The sequence below is a fragment of the Amblyomma maculatum genome, chromosome 1 (genome assembly GCF_055883805.1).
Source record: "Amblyomma maculatum isolate TAMU_Amacu chromosome 1, ASM5588380v1, whole genome shotgun sequence".
NCBI classification, from domain to species: domain Eukaryota; kingdom Metazoa; phylum Arthropoda; class Arachnida; order Ixodida; family Ixodidae; genus Amblyomma; species Amblyomma maculatum.
Genome location: NC_139344.1, coordinates 336,755,125 through 336,778,483, shown reverse-complemented (window position 1 = coordinate 336,778,483; position 23,359 = coordinate 336,755,125). Strand labels below are relative to the sequence as shown.

Below are 23,359 nucleotides of genomic sequence, written 5' to 3'. Positions count from 1 at the left end.
TGGAGGCTAGAGCGATAGAGATTCGAGCCGACAACATATGTTCCTCTAACTGTATGTCGTTCATTGTAAGGGCAGGCGTCCACGGAACAGTGAGATAATGCGCCTTCGTTTCCCCCAAAACTAAACCACTAAAGACGTTGAACACTTTGCCAAACTCTGTGCCAGTCTCTCTCAATGCCGAAAAACCTTGGAATAAAAAAGGCGATTGTTAAAGGTGCTTTCGCACCTACTGTTAATGCGAATCCGAATGGTGATGTGAATTGATCCCGCGGAGTGTAGTTTGCAAATGCGGTGGCAGAGCCACCTTAGATTACACATTCTGGGACTTGCCGGCAGATCCCCTACCTGAACACCTCCGGAGGCTCGCGCAATCGGACCCGCATAGCAGACCCCGCTGCTCAGCTACGACCTGGAAACTCAACTCGAGGTCGTGGCCAGAGCCCAAGGGCTTACCGCCAGTATCAACCGTACGGCCATCAGCAAGGTCTACCAGCTCATCATCCCCTTACGCCAAATCCAATTAGGAAGTGATTTAATGTATCAGTGATACTCGCCTTTTGTGTATAATTTACCTACTTTTAGGCAATAGGTTTTCTTTTAACCGAACTACCTCAGTAAGAACGTTCTTTTATATTAAAAATAAAATCTGATCTTTTGAATCGTTATAAACTCCTCGGGGTATCGGTGGAGGCGAAAAACAAGGCGTCTGTGTGCTGTGCGATGTCAGTGCACGTTAAAGAACCCCAGGTGGTCAAAATTTCCGGAGCCCTCCACTTCGGCGTCTCTCATAGCCTGAGTCGCTTTGGGGCGTTAAAAACCCTATAGACCAAACCAAACCAAACTAAACCAATAAACGGTCAGCTGAATGCGCACTCAAGGTGCGGTGGGGTTCGCTACAATTTCTTTTCCGGCATGATTGCGATTTTGAGGCACTGTTTCGCTGTTACCAGTAATACTTCTAACTTATATGCTGGTGAACCTCATGCTTTCATCCACCCAAGCACACTGTTACTATCCGTTATGGGAATCAAACAAAAAATGTGTTGCATTTCAGTCTCCTATTTTTGCATTAATTCTGACTCGGCACGAAGCGAAAAAATCTATAGTCTTCAGCTTGTGATCGTCCACTTAACTGCACACAGCGTGTTGTGTTTAGAATGCTTTTCAACAAAAGCGAACATGAGTATAGTAACGCTCACAAAAGGCAGGTAACTCTTTGGGTAACCTACGAGAGGTTAACGGCCCGTTTACCTCCAAGTGCATGGATAACAACACACCTGCGCAGCGTTTTTTGCTAAAGTGATACTTTGAAACAGCTGCGCTCCGCCGTGCTGAACATGTTCCACGTGTCTCGCCAATATATGATACTTTAAATGTGTGGGAGAGGGTTCCAGCAGCTGTATGTCGCAAAAGTCAGAGTTGGTCGCTCGACCTCGAAAGAAAGCCGGCGAAACCCTCGAAGCAAGCGAAATCCTTCAGCAGCTGTTGGGCAGCTGTTGACTTATATATGCACTGTCTTGGATATCGGTGTCGTTGATGCAGTAACGGCAGCTCAACAATTCGATATAACGAAGCGGCACAGAAAATGAATCGTTCGCATTGTACAATAGAGCGTGACATGCGACGCACTAGGCATGTGCTATAGCCCATGCGCATGAAATAGGTATAATCAATAGCAGGCACTGAAAACTATATATGTGAATCAGCTTCAGAGGTCAGTTATGGTCATACATGATGCATTTTGTGTGGCGCTTTCAAAGGCGAACTGGCCGTCATAATTTGAAGACTCTAAAAACGGCGACTGTTGCCTAGCAGCACGTTTTCATTTCATTTCATTTTTTTACCGTAAAGGCCCCTAAAAGGGGTGGTACATAAGGGGTGGAAAATTTTGAAAAGTACATATTCACAATAACAGGAACGTTTTTGCATTTTCAATGGACTGACGTGATCAAATGATGGTAGCAATGTTGTCTGGAAGGCCATTCCAGGTATGCAGCTGTACAAGCAAAAAAAAAAAAAAAAGAATTTGAAAACGTAACGGTCAGTGAAGGTGGACGGGCAACTTGTAGTTGATATGGCTGATACGATGAGATATGCGCATCAAATCCAGATCATTTTCCACGGATTTGATTGCGTATTGCCAAATTGACTTCGCAAAAACTGGACGTTTTTTGGTGGGAGTCCACCTGTTTCAGCCATTTCAACTGTCAGACAAGAGATCAAAGTAACAAACTGGGCCTGCAGGACGCACAATACAGTGACGCCAAATTTAATTGCCACCAGTCATCTGACGATGCCACGAAACTTTGTACAGATGACGAGTGCAACAGGGATAACAGCAGGTTTGCGGTTTATGGGGTTTAGCGACCAGAAACGACTCAGCGCCCTAACCACTGACAATAATAATAGTAATATTTTGGTATAAAGCAAACAAAAGCGCAACTAGTGCTGTTTCAGTCTAGATGGATACACCAAAATAACGCCCGAGGAAATGATCGAATGAGAGAGAGGGAGGCAGTAAAAGAGGGAACGGAAAGGAAGCGTCACCGCGGTAGAAGGCTCGGGAATAATTTCGATCAACCGAGGTTCTTTACTGTCTACCGACGCCGAAAAACCCATTTAGCCACCGCACATGCCTCCGCACATGCCTCCGCACCTCGCCTCCATCTCTTCGATATCGGTACGATCAGGCACGCCTTCTTTTAGGTGACGTCACCGGCCGCGCGCGACCCTGATGCGTGGCATAATTTGAACTGTTTTTGCACTACGTAGGCTGCACACCCGCAGGGAAAGCCGGAAGATCGCACACACGTGCTGCGCCTGATGACGTACACCAGGGACACGGCACACGCTGCCTCCGCTCGGCGCATTCTGAAACCTGCAGTCGCCGCGAAGCGTCGCGCACGCAGCCGCAGCGACGCCGAACAACGGCCCTTTTCATCGCGAACCAGAAAAATAAAACGCTGAGAAAAGAACGCCGGGCCGGTCTCTAGCGCTGTGGAGAGCAGCAGGTGAGGAAAGCATAAATGCGGGGGTCGTGTATAGACTTTATCCCGAAAGGCCACAGCGAAATGCCGGCGCGCTCTTAAAGCGACTAGTGAATTCATAGTGTGGCGCGCGTCCTGCTCCTGATGTTTTGATGAAAATATTCGGAGTCAGCCGCGGGACGAGGGGCATGAACGCAATTTCGTCAAGCGCAACCAACTCGATATTTCTGACTTGATACAATATGCTAACATAATAACACTGGCATAAGACTGGCATGCAATAAGACCGCTCATAATACTGGCATAACACTGGCATAAGACTGGCATAAGACTGGCATAAGACTGGCATAAGACTGACATAAGGTTTACATGCAATTAGACCTCTACATAAACGAGACAGTTCGTATGAGACCACCGCGTTACTTGCACGGTGTACACTGCCGGAGTGAGGGAGGGGAATAAGCTGCGGCCACGACATATTGCATCCTGATAGCAATTGCATGCAGATGCTGAATCTTTGTTAGTTCTTGGGGCATTCGACCCACTACACTGGTGTTTTCTTCTGCTGTGGTTTCCTTTATCTTATTTTTTCTATTGTTTCACACCCAGTCTATACAGGCAGGCAGTTTGTATCTGTGCTTGTAGGTTTCCCCCAGTTCGTTTACCAGCTATATATACTGATCAATACTGCTCTTAAAAAGATCAAACGCGAAGTCTTGCGAACAGCCAGATATCGTTTCACTTCGGTTCTACGTAATCGTTTCGAGCAGCAGTGATATCGCACGCTGAGTTATGCTGTTACCAATGTCGTTGCGAGATCTGTGTCGTGCGTTACGCTTACCAGATGTTCCCGCGTGCCACGGGGGCGGCGATGCTGTCAGGCTCACCCGATATCTTGAAGAAAACGACTTGTACCCACACACCATGTTCGGATTCCGGCCTGGCCTATCCACCCAAGATATACTCCTGCAGCTTAAAGAAGAAGTCATAAACCCCCCTAACAAGCCTTTCTTCAGGACAATTCTCGCTCTTGACCTCAAGGGGGCGTTTGATAACGTGAAGCATCACTCTATTTTGGAAAATATGAGCCACATCAATTGTGGTGCAAGGACCTATGCATATGTTAAAGATTTCCTTCACGGTCGTACCGTCTACGCCGACCTCGGTCTGGCAGAACCCAGCCAAATACAGCTAGGCACACGTGGCACGCCACAGGGTGCTGTTCTATCACCCTTACTTTTCAATATAGCTTTAATCAAACTCCCAGCACAGCTAAATCAGGTATCGCATCTACGGTACGCCTTCTACGCGGATGACATCACTATTTGGACCACGGCCTATTCTACCGCGGAAATCTAAGACCGCCTTCAAGAGGCCGTAACCATCGTGCAAGCCTACGCCGCTAACTGCGGCCTTACTTGCTCCCCCGAAAAGTCGGAGTTGCTGGTACTACACAGCTCCCGCCAACGCAGACCCACTGTTGAAGTCAACCTCAATGGAAACCCAATACCACAGAAGGACACCATCAGGGTTCTAGGGCTTTACATCAACGACAAGGGCAAAAATGTGTGCGCCCTCACTCGGCTCAAAAACACCAGTCTGCAGGTTGCGCGTATGATAGCCAGGGTCACTACCAACAACAGGGGTATGCTCGAACAAGACACCCTGCGCCTGGTTCAAGCATTCATCATTAATAGAATTGTGTATTCGACACCGTATCTGCACCTCAAAACGGGAGACTATAAGCAAATCGACGTCATTATACGAAACGCAGTTAAAAAGGCGCTGGGCCTGCCCCAAAGCACTTCCACAGAACGTCTTTTGCAATTAGGGGTGCACAATACAGCCGAAGAACTCCTTGTCGCCCAACGCGCCACCCAGATAAATCGACTAGCAGCAACCCGCACGGGCCAGACCGTTCTTATGGACCTTAACCTGACTAGCCCGCAAGGTCTCGTACAAAAACAGGCTATACCGCCCGGGTGGTCAGACTCGTTCATAGCCAATCCCCTACCCCGCAATATGCATCCTCTGTTCCACCAAGGGCGCCGCAAGGCGCGGGCCAAATACATCCAGGAAAAGTACGGGACGGACACTGCATCCTACTACGTAGACGCAGCAAAGTCAGAAGCGGGGTACACGGTAGCGGTTGTGATTCACCAACAACAACTGGTTGATGCCCTCACCATCTGCGATGACAATATAGAAATGGCGGAGGAGGTGGCCATTGCTTTAGCCGCCACGCATACCACCTGCGCCTATATAATAACAGACTCTATGGCTGCCTACCGCAACTACATCAAAGGGCGAATATGTCCCCAGGCTGCCAGAATATTGAAAAATTATGGACACCCCGAACAAGACAAATGCCTCGTCTGGACACCGAGACATCAAGGCGTGGAAGGGAACGAGTGCGCCCATGCCGCTGCCCGAGCTCTCCTCCCCCGGGACTCGACACCTCCATCCTCCACACCGCCCTATCCCGGCCCTCTGGCGACGTATGCGGAGAGGTTACAGCACTGCAGACTCTCTCGCAGAAAATATCCACCCCCAGCCAAGGGGCTCTCCAAAGCGGAGGAAGTTAGATGGCGACGCCTACAGACAGGTACATATAACACACCAGCCCGTTTAAACACAATACGCCCCGGGTTCTGCGACCCCAAATGCAAATATTGCGGGGAAAAGGCAGGCCTGCACCACATGGTGTGGACCTGCCCACACAATCCTCCAGATGATCCGAATGCAGTGCCAACAATTGAGGGGTGGGAGGCTGCCCTATCCAGCTCTGGACTAGAGGCCCAACGGGCCATCGTGACACGTGCGCGGGTAGCAGCGGCAGCCGCTGGAGTCCCGGACTAGGGACCCCACCTACCATCCCCCTCCCTTAAATATACTTAATAAAGTTTTTCACTCACTCATTCACTCATTGGTTTGGTTTTTGTAGTCGTAAAGCTACTCGGGCTAGGTAGAAAGTCATAGGGGTTGGGGCGGGGAGGTCCGGAAATTTCGACCACCTGGGGCTCTTTAACGTGCACTGCACAGCATTGCATAGCACACGGGCTCTTTGCTTGTCAATTCTTTGCTTTGGAAATTGAACTTTTGTAAGCCCCAGACATACCTCGCGTGTCTTCATCCGGCCGTCGCTGGTAGAAATAACATTCATCATGCCATTGCATATACCAATACATTACAAGTCTGCCGCTTCAGCTAATATGTAGCTGTGACAAAAGCATTTGTTGGGCGAGTTAGTGTTTTTGATGACCCATAACTACAGCGCAAACGACAGGACAGAGATGAAGGAGAGACACCACACAGCGCTGTGTGGTGTCCCTCCTTCATCTCTGTCCTGTCGTTTGCGCTGTAGTTATGGGTGTAGCTGTGGATATTTGGGTAGTTTTTAAATGTTTCCTCAAAATAATAAAAATCCATAAATCGAAGTTAAGGCGAACTTGATTTTACTGTTTTGGAAAACTGATCTTAATTTTACAAAACTGTAAGAAAAAAAAGGTTTAGAGCAAAGACTATAAAACCATCGCGCAAATCCTCTGTCATAAATATGAGCCAGGTTCTGCTGATGTACGGATCAAAATGAGCTTGAGAGCCTTCTTTGTAAGTCTCAGCCTCATTGTATAGACTGTTTCGAACGTCGTCCCAGTTAATCTTTCCCAAACATGTCTACTGTGAAGGATATGGAGAAGTCGGTGGAAGACCTGTACTCAGAATACGCGATGATAACGCGGGAATCGTTAGCCCCTCCGCTGATGAAGCAAGGATACGCTTCTGACACATTCACCGTTAAACTGTTTAGCAGGCTGATAGTGGCTTTCTCAATTCATTAATGCAAGAAAAATAGCAGAGGTAGACAACAAACTACAATGCGAAGCCGTTTTGTACTGCATCGTGAACGCGTTTGCCATTTCCATACCACTCATGAATCTAGACGGGTACACTGCAAGTAAAGTAATTATAATCCCATACATTCCATCTAGTTTACTCTTCCGCTCGAGAAATGTTAACAATAGAAAATAAGGCTGTAACGTCAGTGTTTGCAACATGAGCCTATTATCTGCATTTACTTCCTTGCGTTGAAATATATCAGTTATATATACTGCGCTCAATGCATGGTTTAATTGCTTTCTTGTGGTAATCAGAGTAAAATATTTTAAGCATTGTTTTCATAATGTGAGCTCCAGACAACTTTGAATATAAATAAAGTTTTCTGGACAAAATTGGGTCATATTGAAAGTTTCGCATCAAAAATAATCAAATCCAAAGATTGCATGCTGATATTGACTAAATTATTTGCTTAATTTTTTTCTTGGTGTTCAGCTGCTCGGATATGCGAATGATATCAGATAATAGCTTAAATAAGCGCTGTTTTCGTGGACAACGAACTTTCGCGTTTTTCTCAGTTTGCGTTTTGGTGAATTTGACTCATTTCCACAAACAAAATAAAATAATAATAATCTGTCATTTAAACACGCAAGAAGTAAACAAGAACACGTTCGTTTGTTGTTGGCTAAATTTATTGGTAACGTTTGTTAATCATGCACAAAGAACGATACCATGAAATTAGAAACATGAATATAGCCATGTAAAAAACAAAATTTTCTACATTGTTTGTGCATTCTGTCTATAAAAGAGAAGAGCGGCACAACCTATTGCTGATATGGAACACGTTGTTAATCGTGAGGTATTATTTTCTTGTTCTTTTCCCCTTCTTTCAGTTATGTGTTTTGTCGAGTTTACTTCGACTGTTGGCTTGAACCGTTTCCGGCCATGAACGGACTTTGCCGTGTTCTGGCTTAGTACGAAGTCGCAGAGTCGAATCTTTGCCGCGGCGGCCTCATTTATTTGGCAGCGGAATGTAAAAACGTCCATGCGTTGTGAGAGGTCAGCGCACGTTAGAGAACGCGAGGTGGTAAACTTTCATTCGAAGCCTTCAAGATGCGGCGTTTCTCATAGCCTCACAAAACATACTATAACTATACAATATCATGTAATACGCGCGCATGCTTAAATCGCATAAAATTCATATGACTCAAAACAGCACTCGTTGTATCCCCCAAATCGACTTGCATCAAATTACACGATAAAAACTCGTACGAAATGTAGTTTACTGCGACTCACTCACTCACTCACTCACTCACTCACTCACTCACTCACTCACTCACTCACTCACTCACTCACTCACTCACTCACTCACTCACTCACTCACTCACTCACTCACTCACTCACTCACTCACTCACTCACTCACTCACTCACTCACTCACTCACTCACTCACTCACAAACGCGCTCTCAATCTCACTGACTCAGTAACACAAGTATAGCAAGAAAACCAACTATAACTGGCTCGCGGTAGTTTGCTTTTATATGCGGTAGAATCCAGATCGATTGACCAGTCTGAGTGATGGACCGAAGCCGATCTATCGATCTAGGAAGGAAGAGAAACCGCACGAGTGAAGTGCGCGAGCAACCTGATCCAGAAAGCTGCACCCCCGAAGCGGATCTTTCGCTGCCGGCCTTGGTACGGCCATTCAGTTCTCGCAAGGACGTCAGCCTTGGATACTGCGCTGCCTTTGCAGGCGTGGCCCGACTGGGCAATAAATGAACAGCGCGCGCATACCGGCTTTTGTCTCCCTTTTTGTCGGCAACCCCATCGGCGCTGTTGTAGGCAGCCTGCTCGCGACACGTCATCATCAGACAGCAAACGAGTTTAGCGCGGGCTCAGTGTTCGGGAATTGATTCGAGATGATGCGATCGCGCCTGGAGTGCGTGTGCTCTTGTTTACGCAAAACTTCCGATGCAACGTGGGGACGCAACGCAAGATTGACTAGGCGGTTGGTTCATCGCGGTCGAATTCGATTCCTGCAATCGACCTCGGTGAGACGTTGCATCCACCAGGCTCACTAAGCATATATTAGTTTTGGGGCTTAACAAATAATAAAGAAAAAAATCATCGTCTAGCCCTCACCGCATATAGATAAGGGCTCCATGTGCCTTACAGAGGGATCGCGGGAGCATATATCGCATATCCGTTCCATTTTTTGCGCCCGGTGCCGCGATCGATAGGGACGTGCGATGTACGAAGTGCCGTCGGATTGAGTCGCAAGGTACTGCGCATTCGTCGGTCTCATCGGTGCCTGCAATTCCAAAACATAGAAAAAGTAGGAAAGGATGAGCTCACAGATTTTCGTGCTGCCTGTAACAGTTCTTCACGACATCAAGCTTTTCTGCATTTATGGGACAGTATGTAATATGGGTGTGTATGCGGAACTAAAATTCCCACCGTGCTTGAGGCATGTGAAGACAGCAGACCGCCAAGCAATCTGAAGGCGGCCATGTTGAAAAAACCGTAAGGTCGCACTATCCGCGAAAAGCAAAATGCATCTGTGTGCTTTGCGATGTCAGTGCACTTCAATGGTGTCCAAGCGGCCTAAATTAATCTGAAGGCCTTCACTACAACTGCCTTCCCCTCTCCCCCATTCAGCCCTTCCCCTTTACGCTCGGTCATTTCTTTCTCCCCCTTCCGGAAGACTGGCTCAGTGCCGAACGTGGAGATTTCGATGGAGGCGAAACGCACAAAGGCGCCCGTGTGCTATATGACATCAGCGAAGATCCTCAGGTGGTCTAAATTAACTCGGACCCCTCCACTACGCTGTCTCTAGTAGCCTGAGTCGCTTCAGCATGTTACACCCAGCTTTCTCTCTGCGTGGTTGATGTTGAGGTGTCCACCAAGAAGTGAGAAAGTTCGGTCCCACAGAGGCGAAATCCGAAATTGCATTCCGAGTAGTATAGTTTACGCTCAAATGTTTTTTCTGCCGCTTCTTAGTGGCTTATTCAAAGTGAAATATAATAGGGCGGGGGGAGGGGGGGGGGGGGTGGGGATTTGTTAGCCCTGGTACTTGCCATTGAATTTGACTTGTCCTGAGGTATGGCTAGAAGAAATGAAAAAGGACTGGGAATTCGAGACAGGGTGGTGTGCTTGGCGCGGGGTTTTGCGTATTTCATTTACAAGAAAGAAAACTAAGCCGCATTCTCGTCTCAGCTCGTGTTACTGGGTGCTTCTCTGCGTGCAAAGATACCCTTGTTCGCATGCAGTTTTTCACTATAATATGCAGTACACAATTGGCATATGTCCGTATAGTTGGCTGCTGCCAATCGCGTATAATGAAAACAGGATATACTGCCAGCAATGGCGCCGAGAGGTCGGGGTGCGGCGATTATTTATTTCTCATATATGTGCCTTAAACGTGTTAGCTGCTGAGTTAATTCTCTGGAGCTGTCTAACGTGCGAATATGTCTTCGATATTCATGAGGAGTGCTTTCAAGAATGCACCATGCAGGCCAAAACTTTTGCACACCCTCTCTGCATCACCTCGCTGCGAATATTCTGGCACTTATGATATGCTTAACAGGCGACGAGAGCTTTCCCCACAAGCCTCCTTAAGACAAAGCGCCTTCGCGCCGAAGTAATGAATAAGAAGTACGCTGTACTGTTTTAACTCCCTATGATTAGAAATAACGGTGCAGAATCATTTTAGTAAGACGCTGGGGGAGTTACATACTTTATTTAGCTCATTCCAATTCAGCCTCGGTACGTTCATATTTCTTTTTTTTTTTTTTTTTTTTTTTTTTTTTTTACGCTGCTACATCCACCACAGTCTGATCGGCGCAGAGAATTAAAAAAGAAAAAAAGCGGATGCGAGGAATGAATATCGCGCCAACTTTGCTCCTCGATTGCGGCGCTGTCTCGTAGCGCAACGCACATCTCACAGGGGAGACAACTTTCGTGCTGTGAATTCGCTACTATAGATACCGGAAAGTTGCAAACTGTGACACGCGAAACGAACACTTGGTTGTCTCTCTCTTGTGTCGTAATTCGACTGAATTCAGTCCAGGTTTTGTTCGACATCTCAGCAGAGAATGGAGGCACATACTGAAAGTGGAAGAAAGAAACACGACCAACGAGTCGGGCCTACCTTTAAAATTAAAGCGTATGCGTGCTATTAAAGAAAGAAAAAAATGTTTTCGTTCATTTTTTTCAGTTTGCACAAATCAAAATAAAACAAAGGAACACACCTACTCCTGTTTTGAGTGCATCTGTGCTATTTAGAGAAATATTTAGAAAAGGAGGTAAGATGCGAGCTGCAGGCCGGTCGTGATATACGCGCGCACGCAAATAAGAGCACACTGAAATGTTCTCGCGCCAGGTTCGCGAGCGAATTGTTTGCTGTTTTCAATATGGGCACGTCTAACAACGACGCATGAGCCAGCTGTGGCACGCATTTAAATTTCGAGTTAACAATTGAGGGCACACAGCTGGCTGCCGCTGAAATATGTAAGCTTTGAGCGCAACGCTGCGCGTCAAAGCTGTTACAGTAATATAAACATGGGACGGAGCAGCTTTGGAAAGGAAAAGGAATTCCCTGCATGGCGCGTGTTAATAATAAAACGTCGCGATCACGAAATGGAATGAACAATTGGTGCTTGAAAAATATCCAGTAATACTGAGGGCACCGAACCGTCAACGAAGAGACTGAGTTTCTACGCTGTTCTAGAATTTTTCACAGAGCTGTGCGTGAGACCTTCTTTAAGGGATACATGGAATACGCCGTTACCTGACAGTCCTGCGTTAGCCTTCCTTGCTACGAGAATCGTGTACACGTGCGCTAGACCATCAACGACGTGTGAGTGCTAGGGAATGGTATTACTTCCGTTCTATAGGTCTCTGTAGTTGCAAAATTAATTTTGATGCGCGCGAAATTTCGTTAGAAGCTGCGAACATGGATTGAGAAAGCATTCGTTGCATAAAATGCAGCGTTGTTCTCTTTATACCAAACCATTTTATGCAACGCGGTTCCGTAACATCGTTCGGAGCGCAGTAGGTTGGGCGTAGTTGCAGGCACATGAAATAGGACTGAGTTCCGCACAGAATTTTGTAAATTTAAGTGGAACTTATTTGTTGCGTGTATTTTAGTGATGTTTTTACTCCCAGCGCTAGCTGTTTCATTTTATTATATTTAATTTTTCAAATATATTTCTACATACTTTAGTTGTTTCCTGGAGCGTATGCAGAACCTGATTAAGAGTGACATATTCTAGCCTTGAGTTATGTCATGTCTTATTTGTTGTCACCTACTTTTTTTTATTTCTTTCTTTTATACTCTCTGCTGAACATAATATAACCCAATCTATAATTAGTAATTCGGAGGTATTCGTGCGCTCCTGGAGGAGTTGTTGTACAGTTTAATTGTCAAGAGAGTTAATCTGCTAACCCTTCTAGGAAGTAATTCTCTCTAATTCTTGGCCTTTTTAATTTCATTATATTTCTTTGTCTTCCCTTGACATGATTTTACTCGATCAACTGGCTTTCAATGAATTTCGATTGCATTACATACGGGCCAGGAAATTATTGATAAGGTTGATGTTATGCTTAAGAGACCGGATAGACAAAACGTGCGCGTAGGTTTCGGCCTACCGTTATGCAGTGAATTCTTCCGACTTCGCCCGCAAAGTTCTGCTTACTTCGCCGCCCCAGTGAGCGAACAGTTTGCGCAAACGATCGAGTCGCGGTGTTTGCACAGATGTTCTCTTTGGGGTCACCGGAGCAGCGTTCGGGGCACAACGGCTCGACATCTGTCGCGGGCGAACTCGGTTTGCCGAGCCGATGAGCTAATAAAGGTTTACGTACAAGATTTGAACGCAGCGTTTCGCCGCTGCAAATTCGAGCGCAAACATCAGCCTATTTGAGACTGTGGCCGCTCAGACCCACATCGAGCAAACATCGCCGGAACCAAAAGTTTGTCCACAACCACTGGGTAGTTCCCACCGCGAGCTACATAATTAGACAATCATTTACTGTTTGGATCTCAGCCAGTGGTACAAAAGTTGAAAGCAAGAGAACAAACCCGCGTTCGAAAAAAAAAATAAAAATAATAACGACGTCCCATACAAACGGAAGCAGTACGAAAGCAATAGTCCAAACCTAAGAAATGTGTTTACTTCTGCATTGGTATTCGATAACTACGATACGGAAAACATACTAAAAAAAAAGAGCTCATGATGAGGCTGAGCTCGAGCTCACCAGCTCAGCCTCATCATAGGCGATCTCACTCCGACGGAAGGAAATGCCCCCGAAAAATGCTTATGTGAGGAAACCTAGATGCGTGTTTCGATTTGTCTTCGCGGTTCGCATGCTTCGGTATGGCTGAGGAACGTAATAATGCACTAATGCAGTATTTAAACACTGGTAATGAAAAATTGACTGCAACATACACTTACAGTATATTAGTTCTCTTTTAATTAAATTCAACAAAATTAGTTGATGTGGCGGTTGTTGGACAATTGCGTTTTAACATGAATGCCACGAACAAGTTCATGGAGTATACAGAAGCGTCTGACCTCTCGGGAAATAGGTTGCACTCATACATAAGGTGCTTTTCACGGGTGGAGACCCGTTGAAGCTTTTTTTTTCTTTTTTTTTTTTTTTTTGCATTTCCGCTTTTATGAAAGAGACCAGGAGAAGGTCCTCAATCAGTTGCAGAAGATGTGACGCAGTTCGTAACAGCACGGCCTCTTTCGGCGCAACTCGTAGTCAGCTCTTGCTACTCGACAAACATTAAATCATGAGGCGGCTAATGAATACGGAAACAGTGGAACAAAGCTGGTTGACGACGCAATTAAGCTGTGCCCGTCCGCGCAGTAACGTGGCCCGTATTCCGAATTTGCGCCGTTTTCAAAAGTGCTGTTTTCGCCCTCACTTCGATCACCTGATTCGTGGAAACGCAGGAACCGGATATCAGTCCGGTTGCCACCCCTTCCGGTTCCGGCGTTTCCACCAATCAGGTGAGGGCGGAAACGGCGAAAACCACGCTTCTGAGAATGACGCTAACTCTGAATACGGGCCCATGCATGTCGTTCTGCTCATTCTGACCGACTGCTTGCGATATCGCCAGACCCTTCACTGCGGGTAACGAACCAGCCAGCGTCGGTATACCTCGCTACTTTACATGCGATCGATACGGTCCGTTTCTATAGCCAGCCATGTAACCAGGGCGAATGGGGACGTCGTTCGTTGCGCGGCACGCATTATTGCCTGCCTCTCGATTAGCCGCGCTGCGTATGAGTACGTAGAGTAAATGCCATTCGTGAACCGAGGCAGCACAAAGTACACCTGCCATCGCGACATCTGTCGGTAGAGGATATGACAGCGAAGCGGCAAGTAATTCGGAGAGCATTCCATAGCCTTACGGTCGAATTGCTCAGCATGTGTTGTTGCTCTGCCCCTGGACATACAGCCTTTATCAAAAATTTACAGCCCAGAGGGTTTGCTTTTAAGCCGTATAATATGACTTCTGTAATAATCGTGGAAGTCCTAGCCATTGGAGTGGGTAGGACGAAAAATCTTCTTGTCTTCAGCAAGTATGGAAACCTGGGAATGCATTACGATCCACACAGTATCGCTCAGAAGTAGACCCCTTGGGCTGTAAACTTTTGATAAAGGCTGTAAGTTATTACAAGGACATTACCCCCCCCCCCCCCCCCATTTTTTTTCTATACCTCTTCATTTCGCGTCATTGATCATAATAAGCGCGCTCACTTGGTCAGGATTCCTCATCGCCGAACGGCTATTGAAGTGCTTGGACGAAGAGGTCCGAATGAATATACGAAAGCGTTCTAAATATTTCCCTATAATAAAATAGAGTCGGAATACCATAGTGTACCGTGATTTCAATATAGACCTGCTCGACAGATATAAAAGTACAAAAATTATCGCAGAAGACACCATTAACGTGCAAGCACATCTTATTAGCTCTGTGAGCCGAAAGCGATGGACTCTTCACCAGGTTCTCTTTATCGACAAGCACGCTATGACCACTCGAGCAGCAAAGTTTCGACATTCATCTCGTCAATCTGTGATAAAGCCTAAGCACTAGGCTAGACAGCAAACCTGCTTGCAGTCTAGGAAGTATGCCTCCTGATGGTTTAGCTGAATCCTTTATGTTTTAGCGTCATGCCTGCCAGACGGGGATAACGTTTAATAGGATCAATAATTTATACAGGAGCGACCAAATGTGGTAGCGCTATGAAGCTGAAATATTCAACTGTCACGCGGCGCTTCCTATACACAGTGATCTCAAGCTTCCTGTAGGTCTCATAACGTAGAATTAATATTAGCGATGTACGAGTAGCACTTTACCTAAACTGAATTTAATGAGATAAACAAAATCGTGGACACTTAAGCTCTTTCTTTAAGGATGTTAACGGTAACCACCCCCGTCTGTGGCTCCCCTTACGGATCCTCGTTCGCACTTTACTACTTGTTGAACATCTAATCCATTGATTTCTGCATTTTTATCACACTTATACTCATTAACATACAGTCATAAGCTACTACACAATGTGCAAGGCAATTCGGCTTAGATATAAAGCCCCCCTTTAACCAAGCCGTTCAAATGGGATGGCCGAGTAGCGAGTCTAACTGAAGAGTTCAATGTTCCCGGTGCTTTCGAATTCTGTCTCAAAGGAGATAACCAAGTTGACAGCTCCTGCCATTTTTATGCGGTCTCGTGACGTCATGCAACCCGACGACCAATCAGTTGCCGGTAATGCCACCTGCCGAACATAACCTGCCAGAAGCATGCTTGTGATTTTCTGGAGAATTGGGGTTTTGACGTTGTCGCGTTAATAACGTAACTAATAAACGAATCGAATAAGAATTGAATGTTTCTACTAATACTCGTTACCAGTGCCAAATATTCGTATAAAACAGGCAATTGGGGAGTGCCAGAGGCAACTCTGCGGTACTATGATTAATGGAAATACAGCGCCGCAGCTGTTATATCACCGCCGAAAAAGCTATGAGACATCGATAACCTCATACATGGCTTCTCATACTGAACTCATAGTAAACTTGCACAAATCTCATATCTCATACAAGTATCATTCAACGTATTAAAAATTTACGAGGTGGTATGACATTTGTATGAGTTTGGTATGAGAAAATCTGTATGAGGTTATTGTGACTCAGAGTTTTTTCACTGACGTCCACTAAGGGGTCGCAACTTAGAGTCTGTAATAAGCCTATAACGGTGGGGCGTACGTTGAGGAAACTACATTTTGCTACTTGCCTGGGCCCTTTCGTGTCGTCTATAGTATCATCATGAACGCGACCGCATGAATGGACAATGTCGCGACATTGAGCCCATCATCCTGCTCATGCTGATTGCGGCAGTATTGTATGCGGAGTCGATCGAACAATCGAGTAGGAAGATATTCGGTTCGCTTTCCGAAATGTTCGATTAATGGCACACCTCAGAGAATTGTAACTCTACGAGTCGGTCACTGAACTATTCCGCATTAAAAATGTGGGCCCACGTAATCGGCAACCTTAATCGTTTCTTAGTTATTTTATAGGGCGTTTGCTTTATAGTGCAAGTAGCAAAATATAAATATAAAATTACCCGAGCTCCCCTTTGAACTCCAATTAATGTTTCTACACATGCACTCAACGACAGGTATTGTGTCAAGAGCTGCGTACGTAAGTGGCCATGATGTCTATTCCTGCTCAGCGAACATAAACTGGTACGCGGTTCCAACACGTCGATCACCTGAGACTTGGGCTGTGACGGGGATTCGCTTCAGGCAATCACAGCAATTTTCATGATAGCACGCGGTACACTTCACATTGTTAACTGATCTCGCAACGAATCGCACTCGCTCCGCGTTACATTGGGAAAATAAGGCGTGATTAATAAAAGTCGTTCACATTATAGTCTTATGGTTCTCGATATTGTAAGCCCACATAAAGCACGCACAATCTGTCAATACAAACCCAAGAGCAGCAACTTTTCCGCGGCCTACAGAAGCGACGCAATTCATAAAAAGTAATGACTGGCGGGTCTGTATTCGGAAAACGCTATCTTCATCATCGGCAAAAAGGTGTTTAAATCGTTTTCGGGTTAGATTTCCGCCCCGATGTGCTTACGACGTTCATTTCTTCTCTGTATAGCAAAAAAGAGAGAGAGAGAGAGAGAGAGAGAGAGAGAGAGAGAGAGAGAGAGAGAGAGAGAGAGAGAGAGAGAGAGAGAGAAAGTACCGTACGACATTGAGACGCAACAGGAGGAGTCAGCACGTTACGCGATGCTTTCCTTTTCCTTGCCAGTCCCTTCCGTCCCTATCTGTGTTTACTGAGCTGCATTGCCTCTTTACGACAGGGCACCTATTCGGCCAAACAGCCACCACTCTCGAGGATCCCCTACAAATGACATCTCGCGATTCGGAGGTCATATCATGGCAGACGTGACCTCGATCGTCTTGCGGTTCGAGGAAAGGACCATCGATTCCTGTGTCCGCTGAACGACGAGCCTGAGTGCGTCCACATAACGGCTCCGAACGGCTTGCAATAAACTCGCACTTTCGCTCCTCCGATCAGAGAATAATTCCGCCGCTATACGTAAGTCAAGATGTAAAGAAAATACATATCTGGGAAATCACGAAAGCTCCAGGCTGGTTTTTCTTTCTTTTTTTTTTTTAAGCGCGATAATGTTAAAGGTACTATTCTCCAAAACATTTGGCCCTGTTGGCGGTGTGAGCGAAAAATAAGGAGCATGCGTCTGGCAGGAGTTCACAGGCGACATGGTGGCCGAGCACTGATTGGTCGAAGGTGGTGTGACGTCACAAGACCACGTGACTTGGCCGATTGGGCAGGCGGTGGCCACTCAGGCTTCGTCTTTGAAGTGAATATAGTGAGATGGGGATCGAATCCTCCGCGACACTTGGACCACTATAGTCAGGCACGCTATACTGGGCCACGCTGGCATACACGTTCGTATACTACTTAGTATACAGCGGGGTTTTATGTAAGGTAATCTTCCACATAATGGGGTAGGTTACCACAGTATGAGTATATGTGAGATAATAAAGATACAAACTAAGCTATTACTGGCTAAAAGAACGGCAAATTACATCTACGTGAACGAGGATCAGTGATGAGGAGCCGGCAAACATGGGGCCATTAACTTTGTCGCCTCCTACCCTGAAAGGCAGAGCTCAAGTGCTCCCCTGATTAATACGAGAGTACAGGAAGGGCGACGAGCCAGTAAAAAAAAACCACATGATACTCGGCGCATGACATGTGGTCTCCTGATATCTCAGTGCGTCGTAATTAATCCACTTTTCCGATAGGCTTGGCGTAGATGGTGCAGCGGCATCCGTCCCAGGAACTGGATACCACCCATCCCCGGCTGTAATTGTGGGCTGTAAAGCAGCTACGCATTATCCTGGCAGATCTAACAGAGAGCATTCACGGCAATAGAGCCACAGACGATATACCGGATAATATTATATATTCTGACAGCGGTGACTCTAATATACGCGCTGCCACCAGATTTTGCATGCTCGCGCATAGAATAAATCAGGTTTGTCGGCGAATAGGATTTCGAAACCACGTCGCCATTTTGAACGGACGCACAGAAAGATGCCCAGAGAAGTTTGCCAGCAGAAGTGGGCGCTGTGGACGCAATGAGTCCACTGAAAGCGGCGAGGATCCTTGAATGTATTCACTCACAGTAGACCGCTGTAGCGCGCCGTACCACGGAAGCCATCTGAATGCGAACGTGCAGGGACTCGCACGAGGAATAATTGTGCCACCGCTCGAGGTTGGAGACGTGACTTGAATGCCTCGCTTTATTCGGAGGCGAACATCTCTCCCGTTTTACTGAGCAATTGAAAGGTCATAAAACAGAGTGAAAAAAAAAAAAAATACTGAAAGTAATTGGCAGTGGTGCGATCTATCACTTGCATAAAGACCAGCCCAACTGACAGTGTCTACGACTATAGCGCCACGGACCAGAAAAGGCATAGAAATTATCTTTCCAAATTCCCATGGTTAATTAGTTTTTTTAGCGCCTGTGTTTTTCATCGCCTGTGCGTATTACATGTTTCTCCGCCTTTGTCCTTGTCCGGCTACGCGCTGCAAAAACTATGAAAAACCAACTAGACCGACAGCATGTCCTATCACATTGACTTGTAAAGTAGGGGATTCCAATCTCAGCCCAAAAAAAGTCGCTTTTAAGTGACCGCGAGTAGATGTACAAGTTATTTTACAAGTTCCTAATTATTTTATCATCTTTTATGTCGTTGTTGCTGTCTCTGTTGTCATCACGTTGATTGCGACTACAGTTAATGAATGGTAATCGGACGAACAACAGATGAGTGTGGAATACTGGCTGTCCCTTGAAAACTTGCAGTGGTTCGCATTTATTACTCTTATCAGTTCCATTTCAGAATGAACCGGAAGTAATAAAGCCGGCCGTGATGGACGTTTCAGAAGAACATTAGAAACTTGTGAATTGTAAAGTTTATGGTTTAACATCCCTGAATGGGCAATGAGGTACGCCGCAGCGGAGAACTACGGGTCGATTTAGACCACATGTGGTTCCGCGTTGACATCGCAGAGACGTTTTTGTACTCCGCCTCCATCGAAATACGGCCTCCACGGCTGGGGCCGAACCCATGATCTTGGAATCTCCAGCGGAACGCCAAAGCCACTAAATCGTTTCAGGAACACATTTGTAGCTAGCGGCTACAGAATACTTACTGGAGGCTGCAAATATCTCTAGTTACAATCATCGCTACAATTTCTAAGCAATGTATATATACAACAGAAGGGTGAAGAATGCGCCGCTTGCGTTGAGTGTTTTAGTTTGTATCACTAGAAGCTAAAAAAAAGCGCAAGGAAATGTTCACGATGGCTGTAGGGAATGGCATCCTGGGCTTTCAGCTTCCACTTTGAATTTTGGTACCAACTTGGACTCTCTCGCAAGACAAAAGGATAGAAGGATGAATTCGCTCGTCCCCCGCCATCAGCACCGTGAGAACGAGCGATGGAACGTGTCTGCCCGCAGACGAGGAGAATATTACCAGGTTTCCTAGCTAAATGTAACCACGTTATGTCCTAGCCCAGTGAGACCAGTTGAGGCCTGCTTAGAGATGCTTGTCGTGGCGTTCAGTATTTGTTTTTTATCTCCAAGTGTAATTAATCAGTAAATTGACTGATTTCTTCTCTTTATTTGATTTAAACATATATTTGCTCGCATGTACGTATTTGGCCAATGTATGTGTCGAAAATGTTTTTGCGCGCCTCCGGAGGAACTGAGAGTCAGAGCATGGGGAAAAATCATAGATAAAGAACTGTTTCACCTGTGGCTGCAAAGCGTTTTGTGTACATTTGTGGGACTACCTATAGGCTTTCAACACATTTTTTTTATCATTATTAACGCTGAGAGAGCGAGCTTCTAAAGAGGATGCAGGCGTGATGCGTGGAAATTAGGGATACGTAAAGCCAGTATTGAGTATCGTGCTTCGCCTGTAGAAGCCGTTACTTCTGTCGCTATAGGACGCTGTAATTTGCAGAAAGCAAATTAACAGTGGCCGGGTGAATAAACCGGCGTTGGAAACTAGCAAAAAACGACTGGAAGATTGGTGGCTTAAAAGCAGAGAAGTGACATACTGTTAGTAATGTAGGAACAAGATTTAATAAATAGAATGATGGTTTAGTTAACCATTCTAAATCAATAATTAAGATATAGGGAGAAAAATGAGTATGATAGCTACTGCTACCACCCCGTTTCAAAGGGGACGCTCCTATATTCCATCCATTCCATCCATCCAGCAAACTTATATAAAAACTATTTTTCTCGAGGGACAAATAAAAAAGACGAGATATAATACAACACGCCATTATAGCAAGCTGAACGGACGTGTACGCGGATTCAGGAAAATTATGCTGAATAATATCGCTGTTTTCTAATTTTAACGTCTGTCGAGATAGCACACACACACTCATCCCCTCCCCCCTTCCCTCCCACGCGCATACATGTTACCTTTGCACCGACGAAGCGCTGGGAACCAAACTAAGGTTTCTAAAAAAGGAAGAGAAAAAAGCTATATGAGTGAAACGTGAAGTGCGCAAAGAGAGAGAGAGAGAGAGAGAGAGAGAGAGAGAGAGAGAGAGAGAGAGAGAGGAGAGAGAGAGAGAGAAGCATGGCCCTGCACACACGTGTAAACGCCGCTTGCAAAACTCGATGCCACCAACTGGGCTCCGCAACAAATGCGCCACGGCTGCCGAACTTCTTTTGTTCGTGTCATTTAACACGTTTTTTTTTTAATGAAATTTTAAATGCCGCTGAACATTGACAGGCCGTTTGTGTACTGCAACATGGCGTGTTTATACTTTCGCATATTCTGTAATGCTCGCGCGATATATTATTTCTTGTCCAGCTCGAACAAGAGGACGCGACATAAGCGAGCTTTGGTTCCTTGACCTTTGCCGTCGCATATTAAATGAGGTAGCTGAACGTCAATAACAGCACATGTTTATTTTGACGGCAATCCGAAAGGAAAATCTTTCTAAATTTATGTTTATTCTTATTAATTAGAAATACTGCAAGAAGCCCTCGGGTTCCAGTGCTAATCAAATAATGCACAAAAAAAAAATCAACATCTGGTATGTCATTCTATTTATGATCTGTCGCATTATCTTTCCTTGCTTTCGTAACGTCTTTCCTTGTATTCTCCATATTTTCGGCTTGCAGGCCTGCACCATACGTTTTCACTTTTGGTCGCTGTTCTTTTAACCGATTACGAAGATAACAATAACAAAAACAACATGAAAGGAATGGCGCATAAACCCACTGATCTAGTGACACGGGTATGAAAAGGAAAAAAAGAAAAGAGGGGGGGGGGGGGGGGGGGGGGAGAACAGCCGCGACTGCTTTTTCCTCGCGAGGCGTTGAAACAAGCGTTGGCCAAACTCTGCGGTCTTGTTCAGATACCGTGCGCTTTTCCTGTAATTCTTTTTTCTTTTGTTCCCTCCTGCTTAGTGCGGAAGTAATTGCTTCCATTCCGACGCGTGCATTTAGCTGAACAAACGACCTCTTAGGCGCGCTCGAGTGAGACTCTCCACGCAACGACCATCCCCGTGGACACAGCTTCTATGCCCATCCAATTTAGTCCTTTCCCTCTTTTAACTCTTTCCCCTAACTCCCGCGCCGCCTCCTCACACTCTCCCCACGCGCTCGCTATTCGTCGAGGAAAGTAAATTTACGACACCGTAAAAGCGATCCCGCACATCGTGTGCTAACAAACGCCAGTCGTCACTTAACAGCACGTGTAGTAATCAAACAGCTGTATTCGCTCTGGAACTTGTCTAAGTCTTCGAGCTACACGGGTGTTTATGCTTTTTTTTGCCTAGCAAGATTTGTGACGGTTCAGCGAGCGCGTCACTCGGAAGCGACGCCTTTCACATGGAGAAGATTCGTATAATTGTTAGGGAAAATCTGATACACAAAGATGCGTATAGCCGCCCAGGCAGTAATATAGTCACCGAAATCATCTGACTTACTTCCTTCAAGCTGCGCATCTTGTTTTCCACAATTCGCTTAACATCTGTCAATTTAATGTCCCATCTGCTCAGCGATTAGCGGTCGTTTTCGCGCCACTCCAGCCGTATTAGCCGGTCCACCGGCGCCTGACTTGCACAAAAGGGCAGATCATTGACCCAGACGTTCCCAGAAAGCTACTGACAGTCCTCCTCCCAAATAAACGCTCAGGCCGCACAAAAGAGCGACGCGAACAAAAGCGGGAAAATATCCTTCAAGTCTCCGTGAGTGTCTGCGATGTGGAACGTTATGTAACAAAAGAGCTTACGGCGTCGTGCTTCGCCGCATAGCAAGGAGGGTTCGCTTGCCCGCAGAGCGCTTACCTAACCGGAGCAGCCGGCACCATATGGAGACATCGTGAGGAGCGCTGCCCCTTCCTGCAGCTCGGACGGCGATCGAGATGCCCCCTGAACCCTGCGTGAACCCATCCACAGGCGCCGCCGCGGGACTGACTCCGGCGCGCGTGACGACTTCACCGGCCAGCGGCGCAAGCGCAGCGGAGCGGCCGCGAAAAGCGCTCGACAGCGGCGGACGACGCTGTTTGCTCCGGAAGCGGTCTGCCGGCAGCCTGCGCAGGCGCAGCTAACGGATGTCAGCGCTATAGTTTTCCGTCATACGACCTTGAGCATCAGCTGTGGCGTTCCAACCTACGTCGCTTCCCGACGTGTTAAAAAAAAAAATAATAATAACGTCGTTCACTTTGTGAACAAGCTGCGAGCAACTGACACTACCGCCACCTCGCGACTTTGATGTAAAACGACCTGCCACTTGCAACGTTGCGCAAGTGTCGTTTTGATGTTTATCGACAGGTGACGCGACAAACGGGTTGGTTCATTTTTGCGAAGAGAAGAGAGCAAGTTCGGCACACGGAACACGGCTTTGTTCCCCTCACTAAGCTTTTCTGTGGGCGGATTGTGTCTGCTGC

General features: G+C 46.3%; 1 protein-coding gene across 1 annotated transcript in view; it reads right to left on the bottom strand.

The window, feature by feature from the left end:
• LOC146207515 (solute carrier family 12 member 8) overlaps positions 1-22,989 on the bottom strand; it is a 55,511-nt gene extending 32,522 nt beyond the window's left edge. The window contains exon 1 of the mRNA XM_084588191.1: positions 22,758-22,989. The gene's annotated coding sequence lies outside the window, so the exon portion shown is untranslated. The remainder of the gene's footprint in view (positions 1-22,757) is intronic.
• Positions 22,990-23,359: the final 370 nt, after the last annotated feature.